The following is a 17525-nucleotide window of genomic DNA, read 5'->3' as shown; positions in this document are numbered from 1 at the left end:
CTGGATATAGGTTTGCTCGCTGAGCTAGAAGGTTTATTTCCAGACGTTTCGTCACCCTACTAGATAACATCTTCAGTGGGCCTCAGGCGAAGCACTGCTGATAAATCCTGCTTTCTAATCATATGTTTGGCTTTCTTTGGGTTGATTATGTCATTTTCAGTGGTGATGTCCTTTCCTGTGGTGAAGTCACTTCCTGTTCTTTTTCTCAGGGGGTGGTAGATGGGATCTAACTTGGCGTGTTTATTGATAGAGTTCCGGTTGGAATGCCATGCTTCAAGGAATTCTCATGTGTGTCTTTGTTTGGATTGTCCTACGATGGATATGTTGTCCCAGTCGAAGTGGTGTCCTTCCTCATCCATATGTAAGGATACTAGTGAGAGAGGGTCATGTCTTTTTGTGGCTACTTAGTGTTCATGTATCCTGGTGGCTAGTATTCTGCCTGTTTGTCCAATGTAGTGTTTGTTACAGTCCTTGCATGGTATTTTGTAAATGACATTAATTTTGCTTATTGTCTGTATAAGGTCTTTCAAGTTCATTAGATGCTGTTTTAGTGTGGGTTTGTGGGCCACCATGATGCCAAGGATTCTGAGTAGTCTGGCAGTCATTTTCAAGATGTCTTTTATGTAGGGGAGAGTGGCCAGGGTGTCTGGACGTGTTTTGTCTGCTTGTTTGGGTTTGTTGCTGAGAAATCGGCGGACTGTGTTCATTGGGTACGCGTTCTTTTTGAATACATGGTATAGGTGATTTTCCTCTGCTCTGTTTAGATCCTCTGTGCTGCAGTGTGTGTTGGTTCGTTGGAATAATGTTCTGATGCAGCTTTGTTAGTGGATATTGGGGCAATTGCTTCTGTCGTTCAATATTTGGTCTGTATGTGTTGTTCTCCTGTGGACGTTGGTTTGAAGCTCCCATTGGCTGTTCGCTCTACTGTGACATCTAGAAATGGCAGTTTGTTGTGGTTTTCCTCCTCTTTAGTGAATTTTATGCCAGTAAGGGTATTATTGGTGGTCTTGAAGCTTTCCTCTAATTTGTTTTGTTTAGTGATGACAAAGATGTCATCCACAGAGCGGACCCAAAGTTTGGGTTGGATGGCTGGCAGAGCTGTTTATTCAAGCTGTTTATTCATTACTGCCTCTGCTAAGAACTCTGACATCGGAGATCCCATGGGTGATCCGTTGATTTGTCTGTAGGTTTTTTTGTTGAAGGTGAAGTGTGTGGTAAAGCATAGGTCTACTAGCTTGATGATACTGTCCTTGTTGATGAAGTTAGTGGTGTTTGCTGTATGTGTCTTTGGGTCTTCTAATAATGTAGTCAGTTATTAATAAATGCCAAAATTCAATTTTCCCTCCTTATTATCTACTGTACCTGCAAACTAGTTTCCTGCTACTTATTCATGAGGAAACTCAAAAACCCACTGCATGAAAGCACTTTGAAGTTTCTCTCCATGCAGATAATAAGTTGCCTTTCTTTTCCTTGATCAAATTGGCTAACTTTATGCTGATCCACGTTCGACTCCATCTGTGATATTTTGGCCCATGCATCTAATCCTATTCAAATCTATCTTAATTCTTCATTGCCATTTACTTCTCTGAATATTTTAGTGTCATTCTGAAAATGTGGTTATAGCACATTGCCTCCAAGTCATTAAAAATATAAATTGAAAATAGTTGTGGTCTGAGGAGCAAACCCTGTGACAGCTCACTAGTTACAGGTTCTGGATTAGTGGTGCTGGAAGAGCACAGCAGTTCAGGCAGCATCCCGAGGAGCAGTAAAATCGACGTTTCGGGCAAAAGCCCTTCATCAGGAATCCTGATGCAGTTGGGTTCCAGAAATAAGGGAAAGAAACTGAAGTAAAAGAGATTCAAAGTGTTTAAAATGCTACAACTTTGTAATAATATTAAACTGAGTGTTCTTATGCCTTTCATATTTGTTCTCTGAACTCTATAAGTTATCCCAGAAGAGGTATGAGAACAGGGGTGTCCAACTGTACTGAAGACTCCCTATTGTTCTGGCCTATTGGATATGGCATTAAAAACTCATACAGACTGATGACTGCAGGAGTTGACCTACTTACATATTTTCAAACAAACAATTTCTTTTAACAATCACTTACACTCGTAAATATTAAAAAACAAACATTAGGAATTTATAGCTAACAATAACATCTTTATGCATTTTTTATCAAGTGCTGTTTATAATTTAACACATAAAACTCCTAGCATTAGTTTGATGGTTGAAGTCTGAGGAGAAATGTGACCTGTATACCTCAGTGCAGAAATAAAATTTTATTCTTCTTCAGCATGATTAGTTGTTAAATGGACCAAATCTGCAGTCAGGCAAAAGTGAGGACTGCAGATGCTGGAGATTAGAGTCGAGAATGTGGGGCTGGAAGAGCACAGCAGGTCAGGCAGCATCTGAGGAGCAGGAGAGTCGTGTTTTGGGCAAAAGCCCTTCATCAGGAAATTAAGAGATAATTAAATGCCACACACTATGGTGACTTACAGCTTTGAATCTAATCATTAGTTGAAGATGGTTTATGCGTGTATAAAGTAATTCACACTAGAAAATGAGTTTTGGCGGGACTTAATCGAAATGATTGGATGGTTATAGATAAATAACTTGGATTTGCCTATAAAAGGTACAAGATTCTGCATGAACAATCAGGATGTAGTTTGGAGTTTGATTTTCATATCCTGAAATATCATCACAAGAATAAATGGGTAGAATCAAGCCCATGGTCAGATAAAAAGTACAGTCTGCGGAAGAGTGAGGGTGATAGGTTAACTGACATTTCTCATTTCACACCTTGTTATAAATTCAGGTTTGTCTTGGATATTTTCACAGAGATGAGTCATCCCTTGGACCTAAGTGTTTCAGCACCTGTATTATTCTGATCCGTCTTCTAAATAAAAATGTTCCACTAAGCTTGAAGAAAAACTTCACACACAGCTTTCCTGTATCTGCTGTTATTGGCAGTTAGCATTGGGGTAAAACAAAGGTGCATAAAATATTAAGCACAGTCTTGTGCAACATCTAAAAAACTCATCTAAATCTAAAATGTCTGCCTCAGCAACAGAATGGGAGATGGCCAGCTAAAAGAAGAACAGTCCTCAATGTTTTTGCTCTATTCATCAATTCACTTTTCAATAAGTACAACATCAACGTTAGTGAACTAACTGCACAGAGGCTGGTATCCTGACACCAAGTCACCCCTTACTTAATGTGCAAAGCATACTGGCTGTGGCCAGCCAGCTCGAAGTCATCCCCTGATCTGAGAAGATTCGAATCTCCTACTTATATATTTTGTTTTTCCATAGGAGATTCTGAATCCCCCATTTATTATTTTAAACTTTTCCCCACAGTCCACTAGCTATGGCCAGCCAGCTCAGAGTTAGTCCGCTAACCTGAGGAGATTTGAAATCCCCTGGTTATGTAGATTTTTTTTGTGTTCTTTTTTTCCTATAGGAGCTTCTGAATCCCCTGTTCATATTTTTTTTTCATTTTGTTGCAGGCAGCAGCAGCAACAGTCCTGAGGTGATGTGGGAGCCCAGGTAGCAGCAGCAGCAGTCCTGAGGTGTTGTGGGAGCCCAGGTAGCAGCAGCAGCAGTCCTGAGGTGTTGTGGGAGCCCAGGCAGCAGCAGTGGAGGCAGACCCAGGCTGTAGAAGGAGCAGTAGTAGCAGTGGTAGTGATGGCTACTTTTACAAATGAACACAGCTCAATAAAAGAATAGAACAAAAACACAAAAACAAAGATGAAAAAGGAAGGCGAACATCTCCTTAGTCAACAGTACACTGGCAATGACCAGCCAGCTCAGAGTCAGTCCACTGATCTGAGGAAATTCTAATCTCCTGTTTTTTTTTCTGAGAAGATTCTGACTCCCCTGTTTATATTGGTCAGCTAGAGCTCCCTGATTCTTCAGAATTCCTGGTGAAGTGCTTATGTACAAAACGTCAATTCTCTTGCTCCTTGGATGCTGCCTGACCAGCTGTGATTTTCCAGCACCACACTCTCGTCCCTGATCTCCAGCATTTGCAGTCCTCACTTTCTCCTAGTTGATTTTAACCTTACTGCGAAGCCTCTTCCAAGGGTGGCTACCCTGAAAAAGTTCTCCTCCTCTCTCCCAAGGATCTTAATGAGTCCCTCTCTCACTGTACCCCCAAGTCCTCTCCTCTGCCCTGAAGCTCTTCAGCCGTGTCCTGAAGCAGACTCGCTACCACAGCCATATCTCCTTCCTCAGTGCCTGCCTATGGAACTGACTGATCCCATATGGACTCCAGACTACATTCAGACCAACACAATTTGGACCTGAACAGGATACCAGTACACACTACAAATCTGAAACCTTCAGCAATGATTCTCTTTCTGGATCCTCCGCTCCACACTAGCAGCCATGTGCCGCCATCTATTCTACCTGCCCCAGCTCAGAGCCACACTCTGCCAGACCTGCAACGGATTTCTGCGTTTCAACATCCTCAGAAGAATTCATGTACTCAACAAACGGTTTTTCTCTGCCATACTTACCCCAATACACAGGTTTCCTCAAGCATTCCAGAACCTTCTCCAGGCCTCTGAAACCGCTCAGATGCCATTAGCCACACAGTCGCTCCTTCCACAATCACCGGGGCAAACGATGACGTTTCAAACCCAACTTCCCTGGTCAACCCATTGTCTCAGCCTATGCCTGTCCCATTCTTGATGAAGGCCGTATGCCTAAAACGTCAATTCTCCTGCTCCTCGGATGCTGCCTGACCTGCTGTGCTTTTCCAGCCACACACTCTCGTCCCTGATTTTCCAGGGTTAACGACCCCAATCAAGGATTTCATAGTCAATGCAATCCACCTGGTATCAATCACTACAATCAGGAAAGCAATGGGTATGGGAGTCTGAAAATATGACTCTGTCAAAGATAATAAGAAGCAAGTACAGATAGTTGCATGGAGAAACTCCTTTGCAGAGAAAATGAAACCATTTCAAGCAATTCTCCTCTGTAAGTATGAATAAAGCACACCAACCCTCCCAACTAAAAACCTCCTCAATTCTAGAATTCCTACAGTGTGGAAGCAGGCCATTCAGCCCACACTGACCCTCTAAAGAGCATCTCACTCAGACTCACAACCCCTCCCTACAGCTCTGCATTTCCCATGCCTAATCCACCTAAACTGCACATTCTTGGACACTGTGGGCAATTTAGCATGGCCAATCCACCTAATACACCTTTGGACTGTGGGAAGAAACCAGCGCACCTGGAGGAAGCCCACACAGACACGAGAATGTGCCAACTCCACACAGACAATCACCTGAGGCTGGAATCGAACCCAGGTCCCTAGTGCTGTGAGGCAACAGTGCTAATCACTGAGCCACCGTGCCACCTCATTCTGATGAAATAATCCTGAAAACGGTCATTCCTCTGTTTCCATGCATGGAGTGCAGTAATACCCAGTATATTTACATGCATTACCACTCTGTTCATCTGTAGTTAACCATACTCTGACACGGGACTTTAGACCTATTTTCTCTGTTAAACAGACAAATGCTTGTATCTTAAGGGGCATCAATCCACATCAAACATGAATTGCCAGGAATGACCTGCTGCCTACCAGAGGCATGGCAAAAGAGTAGCATGTTGCTCAGCAACCTGGTGGACCGTGCCATCAACCCTGTTCTGTGACCAACCAGTCCTGGAGCTGGACTTGAACTCGAAGTATCTGGCTCAAAGTTGAAGCATGATACACTAATGCCCAAGGGCTCGATTGCCCACCCTGTAACAGATGCAACCCAGTGCTCTGAGAATTTATCAGGCATGCAGGAGAGAAACAGTCAAAAGAAAGGGGCATTTAATAATGGAAAATGGGCAGAAACCACTTGCACTCAAAAGCCCTGTGCTCTCCACCCACTTTTAATCAGCAAGAAAATTTGATCTCAACACTTTTATTGTTTAATGTATTTATGAAGGTCAAATAACATATTCTCACATTATTCTTCTTAGAATGGTGCTTCATATGAAAGATCAATTTGCAAGCTTGTATCTGCCCATGTCCCATGAGTGAATGAAAGAAAGGACGTAATTTCAGGTGGAAGAACATCAATAATTCACTCTCACCCTCAAACTTTTCTCCATTTACGCCATTGACAGGATATGGACAATTGAGAGATTGTCATGGATAGTCATGGCCTCTGGAGGCCACTTGTTAGGAAGAGCTGAGCCAAATTGGAAAGATCAGCTGAGTGAGAAGAGGGTTCTGAAAAAGCAGAGGCCAACAAATCTTGCACCTACTCATCCTACTCTCTTCATCAAATCAAAATCCTGGAGCTCCCTCTCTAACAACCCTGTAACAGTTACTATATTACATGAACTGCCACTGTTCAAAAAGATAGCTCAGCACCACACTGTCAAGGACAAGTAGGGATGAGAAATCAGTACTGGCCTAGTGAGTCTACATGCCATGAATAAATTTAAAAAGTGGCAAAAAATCTGTCAAAACAGGGTGTGAGAAGTGATTCATACTTACCTATTTGAGTGGGAGCAGCGGCCGAGGAAAAACGAACCCGGGAGACTACAGCTAAGGTAAGAGAGTTTGTTTCAAAATTACTTACCTGTAGCGGGCAGCGGTTTTTTTTCTCTCTCTTCACAAAAAGAGCGGGAGCAGCAGAGGAAGTGACGGTAAACAGAGGGACAGCCGGGAAAGAGAACGGTGAGTATAAATACTCCCCCTTTAATCACCAACGGTCATTTGAGTGGGAGCAGCGGCCGAGGAAAAACGAACCCGGGAGACTACAGCTAAGGTAAGACAGTTTGTTTCAAAATTACTTACCTGTAGCGGGCAGCGGAAGTGAGGTTGGAGCGCATAGCTGGGCGGGAAGGTAAGTGATTAGTATTTGAGTGGGTGTGTTCTAGACCCCAGGTCCTACTTCCGTAGGGCCTCCTCTAACCTAACTTTAAAGTCCACAGGTTATTGACTCAGTGTTCTTGTTTTTGGAGACAGTGTACAGTCATGGCAGCGCAGGCGGTGGAATGTTCCTCCTGCAGGATGTTTGAGGTAGGGGTGACCACCGATACTCCTGCCGACTTCGTGTGCAGGAAATGCAGTCAGATCCTGATCCTCACCGAACGAGTTAGGGAACTGGAACTGGAGCTGGATGAGCTGAGGATTATTCAAGAGGCTGAGAGGGTGATCGATAGAAGCTACAGGGACATAGTTACGCCAGAGAACAGAGGTAGCTGGGTAACAGTTAGAGGTGGGAAGGGGAAGAAACAGGCAGTGCAGGGTTCCCCTGTGGTCGTTCCCCTAAAAAATAAGTATGCAGCTTTGGAAACTGTTGGGGGGGACAGCCTTGCAGGTGTAAGCTGCAGTGAAGGGGTCTGTGGCTCTGAGATTCAGAAGGGAAAGGGGGAGAAGAGGAGAGCGCTAGTTATAGGGGACTCTCTAGTTAGAGGGACGGACAGGCGGTTCTGTGGACATGAGCGAGACTCTCGGCTGGTTTGTTGCCTCCCGGGTGCTAGGGTCCGAGACGTCTCGGACCGTGTCTTCAGAATCCTTAAGGGGGAGGGTGTGCAGCCAGAAGTCGTGGTACACATTGGCACCAACGACATAGGTAGGAAGAGGGGTGGGGAGGTCATTCAAGAGCTCAAGGAGTTAGGCTGGAAGCTAAAAGCTAGGACAGACAGAGTCGTCATCTCTGGGTTGTTGCCGGTGCCACGTGACAGAGAGGCAAAGAATAGGGAGAGAGTGCAGTTGAACACGTGGCTGCAAGGATGGTGTAGGAGGGAGGGCTTCAGATATTTGGACAATTGGACTGCATTCTGGGGAAGGTGGGACCTGTATAAACAGGACGGGTTGCACCTGAACCAGAAGGGCACCAATATCCTGGGGGGTAGGTTTGCTAGCACTCTTCGGGGGGGTTTAAACTAATTTGGCAGGGGGATGGGATCCGGACTTGTAGTCCAGCAAGTAAGCTAGCTGTGTGTCAGGATGTCCAAGACTGTAGGGAGGCTGTGGAGAAGGTAGCACTGACAGGGACTACTTGCGGACACAGAGATGGGCTCAAGTGCGTATACTTCAATGCAAGGAGTATCAGAAATAAGGTGGGTGAACTTAAGGCGTGGATCGGTACCTGGGACTACGATGTTGTGGCCATCACGGAAACATGGATAGATGAGGGACAGGAATGGCTGTTGGAGGTTCCTGGTTACAGATGTTTCAGTAAGATTAGGGAGGGTGGTAAAAAAGGAGGGGGGGTGGCATTGCTAATTAGAAATGGTATAACGGCTGCAGAAAGGAAGTTTGAGGGGGATCTGCCTCTGGAGGTAGTATGGGCTGAAGTCAGAAATAGGAAAGGTGCAGTCACCTTGTTGGGTGTTTATTATAGGCCCCCCAATAGCAGCAAAGATGTGGAGAAACAGATTGGGAAACAGATTTTGGAAAGGTGCAGAAGCCACAGGGTCGTAGTCATGGGTGACTTCAACTTCCCAAATATTGATTGGAAGCTCTTTCGATCAAGTAGATTGGATGGGGCGGTGTTTGTGCAGTGTGTCCAGGAAGCTTTTCTAACGCAGTATGTAGATTGTCCAACCAGAGGGGAGGCCATATTGGATTTGGTACTCGGTAACGAACCGGGACAAGTGGTGGGCTTGTTGGTGGGTGAACATTTTGGTGATGGTGACCACAATTCTGTGACTTTCACCTTGGTTATGGAGAGAGATAGGTGCGCACAACAAGGTAGATTTTACAATTGGGGGAAGGGAAATTACGATGCTGTAAGACAGGATTTGAGGAGCATACGTTGGGAGCATAGGCTGTTAGGGAAGGATGTGGTGGAAATGTGGGACTTTTTCAAGGAGCAGATACGACGTGTCCTTGATATGTATGTACCGATCAGGCAGGAAAGAAATGGTCGTGTGAGGGAGCCTTGGTTGACGAGGGAGGTTGAATGTCTAGTAAAGAGGAAGAAGGAGGCTTACATAAGGTTGAGGAAACAAGGTTCAGTCAGAGCAGTGGAGGGATACAGGATAGCCAGAAGGGACCTGAAGAAAGGGATTAGGAGAGCTAAGAGAGGGCATGAAAAATCCCTGGCGGATAGGATCAAGGATAACCCCAAGGCATTTTATGCGTATGTGAGAAACCTGAGAATGACAAGAACGAGGGTAGGTCCGATCAAGGACAGTGGTGGGAGACTGTGTATTGAGTCGGAAGAGATAGGAGAGGTCTTGAACAAGTACTTCTCTTCAGTATTTACGAACGAGAGGGACCGTATTGTTGAAGAGGAGAGTGTGAAACGGACTGATAAGCTAGAAGAGATACCTGTTAGGAAGGAAGATGTGTTGGACATTTTGAACAACTTGAGGATAGACAAGTCCCCCGGGCCTGACGGGATATATCCTAGGATTATGTGGGAAGCAAGAGAGGAAATTGCAGTACCGTTGGCAATGATCTTCTCGTCTTCACTGGCAACTGGGGTGGTACCAGGGGACTGGAGATTAGCGAATGTTGTGCCCCTGTTCAAAAAAGGGAATAGGGATAACCCCGGGAATTACAGGCCAGTTAGTCTTACTTCTGTGGCAGGCAAAGTAATGGAAAGGGTACTGAGGGATAGGATTTACGAGTATCTGGAAAGACACTGCTTGATTAGGGACAGCCAGCACGGATTTGTGAAGGGTAGGTCTTGCCTTACAAGTCTTATTGAATTCTTCGAGGAGGTGACCAAGCATGTGGATGAGGGTAGAGCAGTGGATGTAGTGTACATGGATTTTAGTAAGGCATTTGATAAGGTTCCCCATGGTAGGCTTATGCGGAAAGTCAGGAGGCATGGGATAGAGGGAAATTTGGCCAATTGGATAGAAAACTGGCTAACCGGTAGAAGTCAGAGAGTGGTGGTAGATGGTAAATATTCAGCATGGAGTCCAGTTACAAGTGGAGTTCCGCAGGGATCAGTTCTGGGTCCTCTGCTGTTTGTAATTTTTATTAATGACTTAGAGGAGGGAGTCGAAGGGTGGGTCAGTAAATTTGCAGATGATACAAAGATAGGTGGAGTTGTGGACAGTGAGGAGGGCTGTTGTCGGCTGCAGAGGGACTTAGATAGGATGCAGAGCTGGGCTGAGGAGTGGCAGATGGAGTTCAACCCTGCCAAGTGTGAGGTTGTCCATTTTGGAAGAACAAATAAGAATGCGGAATACAGGGTTAATGGTAGGGTTCTTGGTCAGGTGGAGGAACAGAGGGATCTTGGGGTCTATGTACATAGATCTTTGAAGGTTGCCACTCAGGTGGATAGAGTTTGTAAGAAGGCCTATGGAGTATTATCGTTCATTAGCAGAGGGATTGAATTCAAGAGTCGTGAGGTGATGTTGCAGCTGTACAGGACTTTGGTTAGGCCACATTTGGAGTACTGTGTGCAGTTCTGGTCGCCTCACTTTAGGAAAGATGTGGAAGCTTTGGAGAGGGTGCAGAGAAGATTTACCAGGATGTTGCCTGGAATGGAGAGTAGGTCGTACGAGGATAGGTTGAGAGTTCTCGGCCTTTTCTCGTTGGAACGGCGAAGGATGAGGGGTGACTTGATAGAGGTTTATAAGATGATCAGCGGAATAGATAGAGTAGACAGTCAGAAACTTTTTCCCTGGGTACAACAGAGTGTTACAAGGGGACATAAATTTAAGGTGAAGGGTGGAAGGTATAGGGGAGATGTCAGGGGTGGGTTCTTTACCCAGAGAGTGGTGGGGGCATGGAATGCGCTGCCCGAGGGAGTGGTAGAGTCAGATTCATTGGCGACCTTTAAGCGGCATTTGGATAGGTACATGGATGGGTGCTTAATCTAGGATAGAAGTTCGGCACAACATCATGGGCCGAAGGGCCTGTTCTGTGCTGTATTGTTCTATGTTCTATGTTCTATGTTCTATGTTCTATGTTCCATGTTCTATGTTCTATGTTTTATAGAGTTAGCCACCAAGATGCAAACCATTGCTCCACTGACAGAAAGCTGTCAATATCTTTAACCATACTATATTGTTTAAGCTCATTGTTTTAATTTACTACTAATGATTATCTCCTATTTCAAACATCGTCACCTCAGAATTTTTCTTAAGTTTTATGTCAAAAAGGTAAATAAATTCAGCTCAGGTTAAAATTTGAAATAACAGTATTTTTTTTTAAAAGACATTGCTTTGAACAGTCTTGTCTTTATTTCATATTAATAACATCTTCAAGTCTCCTGATCATATTCTTCCACCCCTTCCCTCTCCAACAGGATAGCTACTCGATCAATATGTTCAATTAAAGGCTAAAAACTTATGACATTTCCCAAGTACTACATTACCATTGCACAGTGTATTAGCTGTAAAGTGCTAGGAGATTAAATGATATGTAAACATATATCTCAGGGAGCCACATTTACTGGCTTAACAATGGTCACGTGCCTCGTAACAATGCATCTGTTTACCAGCCACATGCAGAGCAGAAAGAAATACATTGGTGAACCTCTAACACTTAGTGTGGTTATTTTTGATTTATGTGAACCAGAAGACATAACATTAGAGCACTTAATGGCTCTTCTTCCCATACACATTGACAATTTTTACAGATTGACTCTAAAATCTCCAGACTCAACTAACAATCAAAAGCCTTTTATTCATAACTGACCACAATAACTCTGGTACATTTTTTTTCTTTATTCATGCATGGGATGAGGACATTGCTGGATAGGCACAGCATTTATTGCCCATTCCTAATTATCAAGAGGGCAGTTAAGAGTCAACCACATTGCTATGGGTCTGGAGTCAGGTGTAGGCCAGACCAGGTAAGGATGGCAGTTTCTTTCCCTAAAAGACATTAGAGAACCAGATGGGTTTTTCTGACAATTGACTCATGGTCATCGCTAGACTTTAAATTCCAGATTTTTTTTTGTTTCATTGAACTCAAATTCCACTATTTGCCATGAGAGGATTTGTACCCTGATTCCTGGAACATTATCTGGGTTTCAGATTAACAGTCTAGCGATAATACCACTAGGCATTTGCATCCTCTACTACATTCAATTTATGCTTGAATTTTCAGGATAAAGGATTCATATACATTGTGGTTACTGCAGAGTTTGGTGCACTGTAGCTATACATAAATATGTACATTGACATACTGGAATTTTCAGCTAAAGAACATTGGAAAGGGAAGATTTTTTTTTTACAAGGCACGTTAGGTTCAACCAAGCAAAAAAGATGTCAGGATCAGAGACAAAATACTGCAGATAATGGAAAAACTCAGAGGGTTCCGAGAAAAGATCAACAATTTGAAATGTTAAATTCCTCACCAAAATGCTGGCAGTCTGGGAAATTACTTTCGGTGTTTCCTATTTTTATTATTGTGGATAATAGTGTCCTATCTAACTCATGGCAGTTTTTCAGCATCGGGCTGGAGTTTTGAGAAGAGACTGTTAGTTTGTGGAAGGGAGAGGAAATGGGGGAGGTACCAGTCTGCTGAGTAGTTTTGGGAGTTTCATGTAGTCTGTGTATTACACATTCTGACTGCCATACTCCCAAAGCTGTCTGGAAAATTCCACAGCACCCTACGGGCTGACTATTAGCAAACAGTGTGAAAGTTGCTGCAGACTGCAGTAAAGAATTTATAACTGGTGCATCACAAATTTAATTGGAAAAGAACCAGGACGAAATGATTGGACTGCCTGCTATTTATCTTGGAAAAGGGAGAACAAACATAATTATTTCAGGAGTCAGTTTTGAAATGACAGGACTGGCTTCAAGCAGTAAATGGACCATTACACCATTGCCCAGATGTTCACTTGTTACACCAAAATGCAACATAAATGTTACATTCATTTTGATGATGTTGATTCAGGTTGAAAGTTCTTGCCGACAACAGGAACATCGTTGTGAAAAGCAAAATCAACTTAAACAGTTGAAGTCTGAGAATAAGATGCATCATACATCTTATATTCTTGCTATAAGCATGAACACTGAAGTTTGAAGTCACCATTTATACATATTAGGTATAGCTTGTTTATGAAATTAATAGTGAAAGCTTTGCAGCCTTTAATATAATTCATTATGAAGTCTTAAAATGTATTCACAGTCATTGCAAGTGCCTGTGAGGATATATAATCATAAATGCTTGACAAACTTAACATTAACAAACAGAAATGCATTTGACATCCTGCCTTAAGGTTACACCTGCTTTAAACCAATGCAATCCCATGATATTTGTACGCACTGTCCTCTGTCTGGAGGACAGATCCTTGTTAATTAGTCATGATGTGAAGATTTTAGACAATGATCAATATAAGAATGGAGGAAAAGGAGTCATTCAGCCCATTCAGCCTGCCCTCCCATTCAATAAAATTAGTGAACACTTCGATGCCTTTCGCCACCCTATTCCATAACCCCCTATGCCACTTGTTATCAGAAATCTATCAATTTCTGCCTTAAACAGGCTCAAAGACTGAACTTCCACAGCCCTCTATGGTCGGGCATTTCAAAGGTTCACAATCATGAGTGAAGCACTTTCTCCTCATCTCAGACCCATTTGGCATCCTCTTTATTATTAAATTGTGTTCTGATTCTAGACTACCCAGCCAGAGGAAACATTTTACCTGCATCTAGTGCAGTGAAGATTAATGAGGACAAATATAGTCCCCTTACAATCAAAAACACAGAGATGGCACACCAATAAGTACATATTTTGGTTCTGTCTTCACAAATGGTGTCTCAAAGATGTTGGAGAACACAGGCTCCATTGAGAGGGAGTAAATTAAAGAAATCTCTTATGGTAAGGAAATTGTGTTAGGGAAATTGATAGGATTAGAGGCTGATCTGTCGACAGGACCTGATAATCTACATCCCAGAGTACTTGAGGAAGTGGACCGTGAAATAGTGGATGCATTGGCAATCATCTTTCGAGATTCTATATACTCTAGAACGGTTCCTATGTATTTAAGGGTAGTTAATGTAACCCCGTTATTTAAAAAATGGAGTAGAGAGAAAAGAAGGACTTGTAGACTGGTTCGCCTGACATCAGTAATAGGGGAAAATGCTAGAACCCATTATAAAATATTTAATAGCAGATACTAAAGTCCATGGGATTGGAAGCAGACTATTGACATTGATAGAACTGGTTGGCAGACAGAAAATAAAGAACATAAATAAATGGGCACTTTTCTGAGTAGAAGGCAGTGACTAGTGGAGTATCGCTTGTACTTGGACCCCAACTATTCACCATATATATTAATGTTTTAAATGATATCTCCAAGTTTGCAGATGAGACAAAGCTGCATGGGAGGGTAAACTATGAGGGCGATGCAGAGAAGCTATGTGTGATTTGGACAGATGTATAACAAATGAAGTGTGATGTGGACAAATATGGGGTTATAAATTTTGGTAACAAAAACAGGAAAGCAGAACATTATCTGAATGGTCATCGATTGAGGAAGTGAAAGTTGCAATGAGACCTGAGTGTCCTTGAATACTAGTCACTGAAAGTAAGCATGCAGATGCAGCAGGTGGTGAAGGAGGCAAATATATGTTTGCCTTCATAGTAATATTATTCAGCTAACGTAGCAGGGCCTTGGTGAGACCACACTTGGAGTACTGAATGCAGTTTTGGGTCTCTTATCTGAGAAAGGAGGCTATGGAGGGAATGTAATAAAGGATTATCAGACTGATTTCTGAGGCAACATTCACTGGAGTTTAGAAGAATGAGGTAGCTATCATAGAAACCTATAAAATACTAACAGGACTAGACAGGGAAAATGAAAGAATATGTTCCTGTTGACAGGGGAATCCAGAACCAGGGGGGTCACAGTCAAAGTATACAGGGTGGCTTATTTAGGACTGAGGTAGAAGAAATATCTTCACCCAGCGTGTGGTGAGCCTGTGGAATTCTCTGCCACAGAAAGAAGTTGAGGTAAAAACATTAAATGTTTTCAACAAGAATTCAGATATAGTTCTTAAAGCTAAAGGGATCAAAGGTCATGAGGAGAAAGCAGGAACAGGATATAGAGATAGATGCCCAGCCATGATCATTTTGAATGACAGAGCAGACTTAAAAGGTTAAATGGCCTACTTCTGCTCCTATTTTCTATGTTACAACTTATCCCTTTAAATACTGTGTAAGTTTCAATTAAAACACTTCTCATTCTTCAAAACTCTCGAGAACACAGGCCCAATCTCTCCTCATAAGACTTTCCCACCATTCTGGAAACAAGTCTGGTGAACATTGATTACACTCCCCTGATGGCAACAATATCTTTCATGAGGTAAGGGAATCAAAATTGCACAAAGTACTGCAGGTATGGTCTACCAAGCTCCTATATTGTTGAAGTAAGACTTCAACTGCCCCATACTCAAATAAATCAAGGATATTTGTGCATGCAAGATGTAAAATCATGACACACAACCAAACTTCCTCAACCCTTAAACCTGGAAATTGCTTTTAAACTGAAATGATGTGAATTGTTTGATGCAAATTCATTGGAAATTCCTGGTCTGTAGTCTTCACTGACTGAAATTCTCCGATGACGATCTCCAGATACTTCCTTTCAGACCTAGAGGCAGGAATGTTAACACTAACCCAGTCATGAACATCAATCAAATTGATAAAAAACAATGAAAGTTGAGGTTTAGAGAATGAGAATTGAAGCTTGAGGTGAGAGAATGTGTCCCTGATTCAGTAGAACAAATATCTTGTATTCCTTGGTAAATTAGTTGTGGTTTCTTATTTCCCATTGTGCAGACTATACTAAACATCAGTAAATACTTTAATGACTTGTCCCTGGGCAGGGTTTCCCAATTTGTTATGGTTTCAGTTGGGGGTACTCCAAATTGCTAACGGTGAGGAGAGCTCTTAGTCTTTATTCATGTACTCACTTGGTTCAATCCAACAAGGTTCATTTAAAAAGGATCTCTTCCCTTTTGAATACCTTTCCCCCAAGCCAAAAGAAATTATACCTTAAAAGGAGCCCATTTAACATGGCTATCTTAAGTTAATAAAAGAGGAGTGGTTTCCTTCTGAGAAGGGGTTTGGATAGTGAGCCTTTTGTTGTCTTTTCCCTTTTAGTCTTTCTGAAGATTCACAAATACTGTGTAATATTCTATGAATTCACAAAGAGCTGTGGCAGAGAGTCACTAAACTTGCATCCACAATCATAACTTTGCTGTAGCAGTCCTCTTACAAAATATACAGGATGGGATTGAAGGCTCGACATGACCATAAGTACTTTGGAAGTCTGATCCTTCATCGTGACAGTATGCCATCACCATTACTGATCTGGTGACAATCGGTCAGCAATAATCTTCCACGTGGGAGCCAGTGAGTAATTGGGAAGTATATATTTTGAAAATTATTTGATGAACTGATAGAAGTGTCAAAAGGAGGAGGACAGTATCCGTATGAACTGACAAAAGAGAGAGAGAATGCAGAATAAAAGGAATGATGAAAAGACAAAATGTTATCTTGAAATATATTAGCGAGACGGGGAGGAAAAGTTCATATGATGCTGTTTAAGGTAATTTTAAAACCAGTTTGTAATCAGATTTTCTACAAATATCAATAGCACAGTCCCTACATTTCTTGGGGAATTGAGAAAAAATCTCAGCAATTTTGACCACTACCTCCAATGGTGGGGTTGATTTATAACTTAAGCTGACAGCTTGTGCTTGACTGCACAATCGGTGTAATTACATGGTTCAGACTAATGTGAAGGCCTGTTTTTGAATTGTCAGAATTCAGATACACTCCATTCTTTTGATGCAGGGAGTCAGCTATAATATCCCAGCTGTCCTGTGTTTGAAACAGTTTGGATGGAATGTTGACTGAAGCCTTACTTAGATTTCTGTATATACTTTTGGCAATTCTGAGACTGACCTGCTCAACTGGGACAATATTTTTGGCAGCAACTGTGGAGTCTGAAATCCCAGTAAAAGGTATTCTATCTATAACTTGACAGCCTTTACTGTGCTTGATCAATTAGGCCTTGGGTATGGATTCAGGGAAAAGTAAACAAACTGTAGAAAGAACAGGAAACCGGAGTTTCAAGCATGGAGTAGATAATTTAAAGTATGTGTATAAAACTATTGTGAGTATGCACATGTAAAACTTGTGTAATATCTGGATAGATCTAAGGTATTAAAGATAAAACAAACACCAAATCACCAACATTGGTAGAAAATTAGTGTCCTGATATATCCAACCAAAGATGCTAATCGCATGAAGATACTAACAGCAGAGAGAGGTGGGAGCTGGGCGGAAGTGAAGTTGAAGCGCAGAGGCTGTTGGGAAGGTGGGTGAGTGTTAGTTAAGTACTTACCTCAAAGCCAGTGGTATTTTTGCAGCAGAGAGCGGCGGGAGCTGGGTGGAAGTGAAGTCGGAGCGCAGAGGCTGCTGGGAAGGTGGGTGAGTGTTATTTAAGTACTTACCTCAAATCCCCAATCTCTCCTCATAAGACTTTCCCATCATTCTGGAAACAAGTCTAGTGAACATTGATTACACTCCCCTGATGGCAACAATATCTTTCATGAGGTAAGGGAATCAAAATT

Source organism: Chiloscyllium punctatum, chromosome 5 (genome assembly GCF_047496795.1).
Source record: "Chiloscyllium punctatum isolate Juve2018m chromosome 5, sChiPun1.3, whole genome shotgun sequence".
Classification (NCBI taxonomy): domain Eukaryota; kingdom Metazoa; phylum Chordata; class Chondrichthyes; order Orectolobiformes; family Hemiscylliidae; genus Chiloscyllium; species Chiloscyllium punctatum.
The sequence above is the reverse complement of the archived record's forward strand: the minus strand, read 5'-3'. Positions refer to the sequence as shown.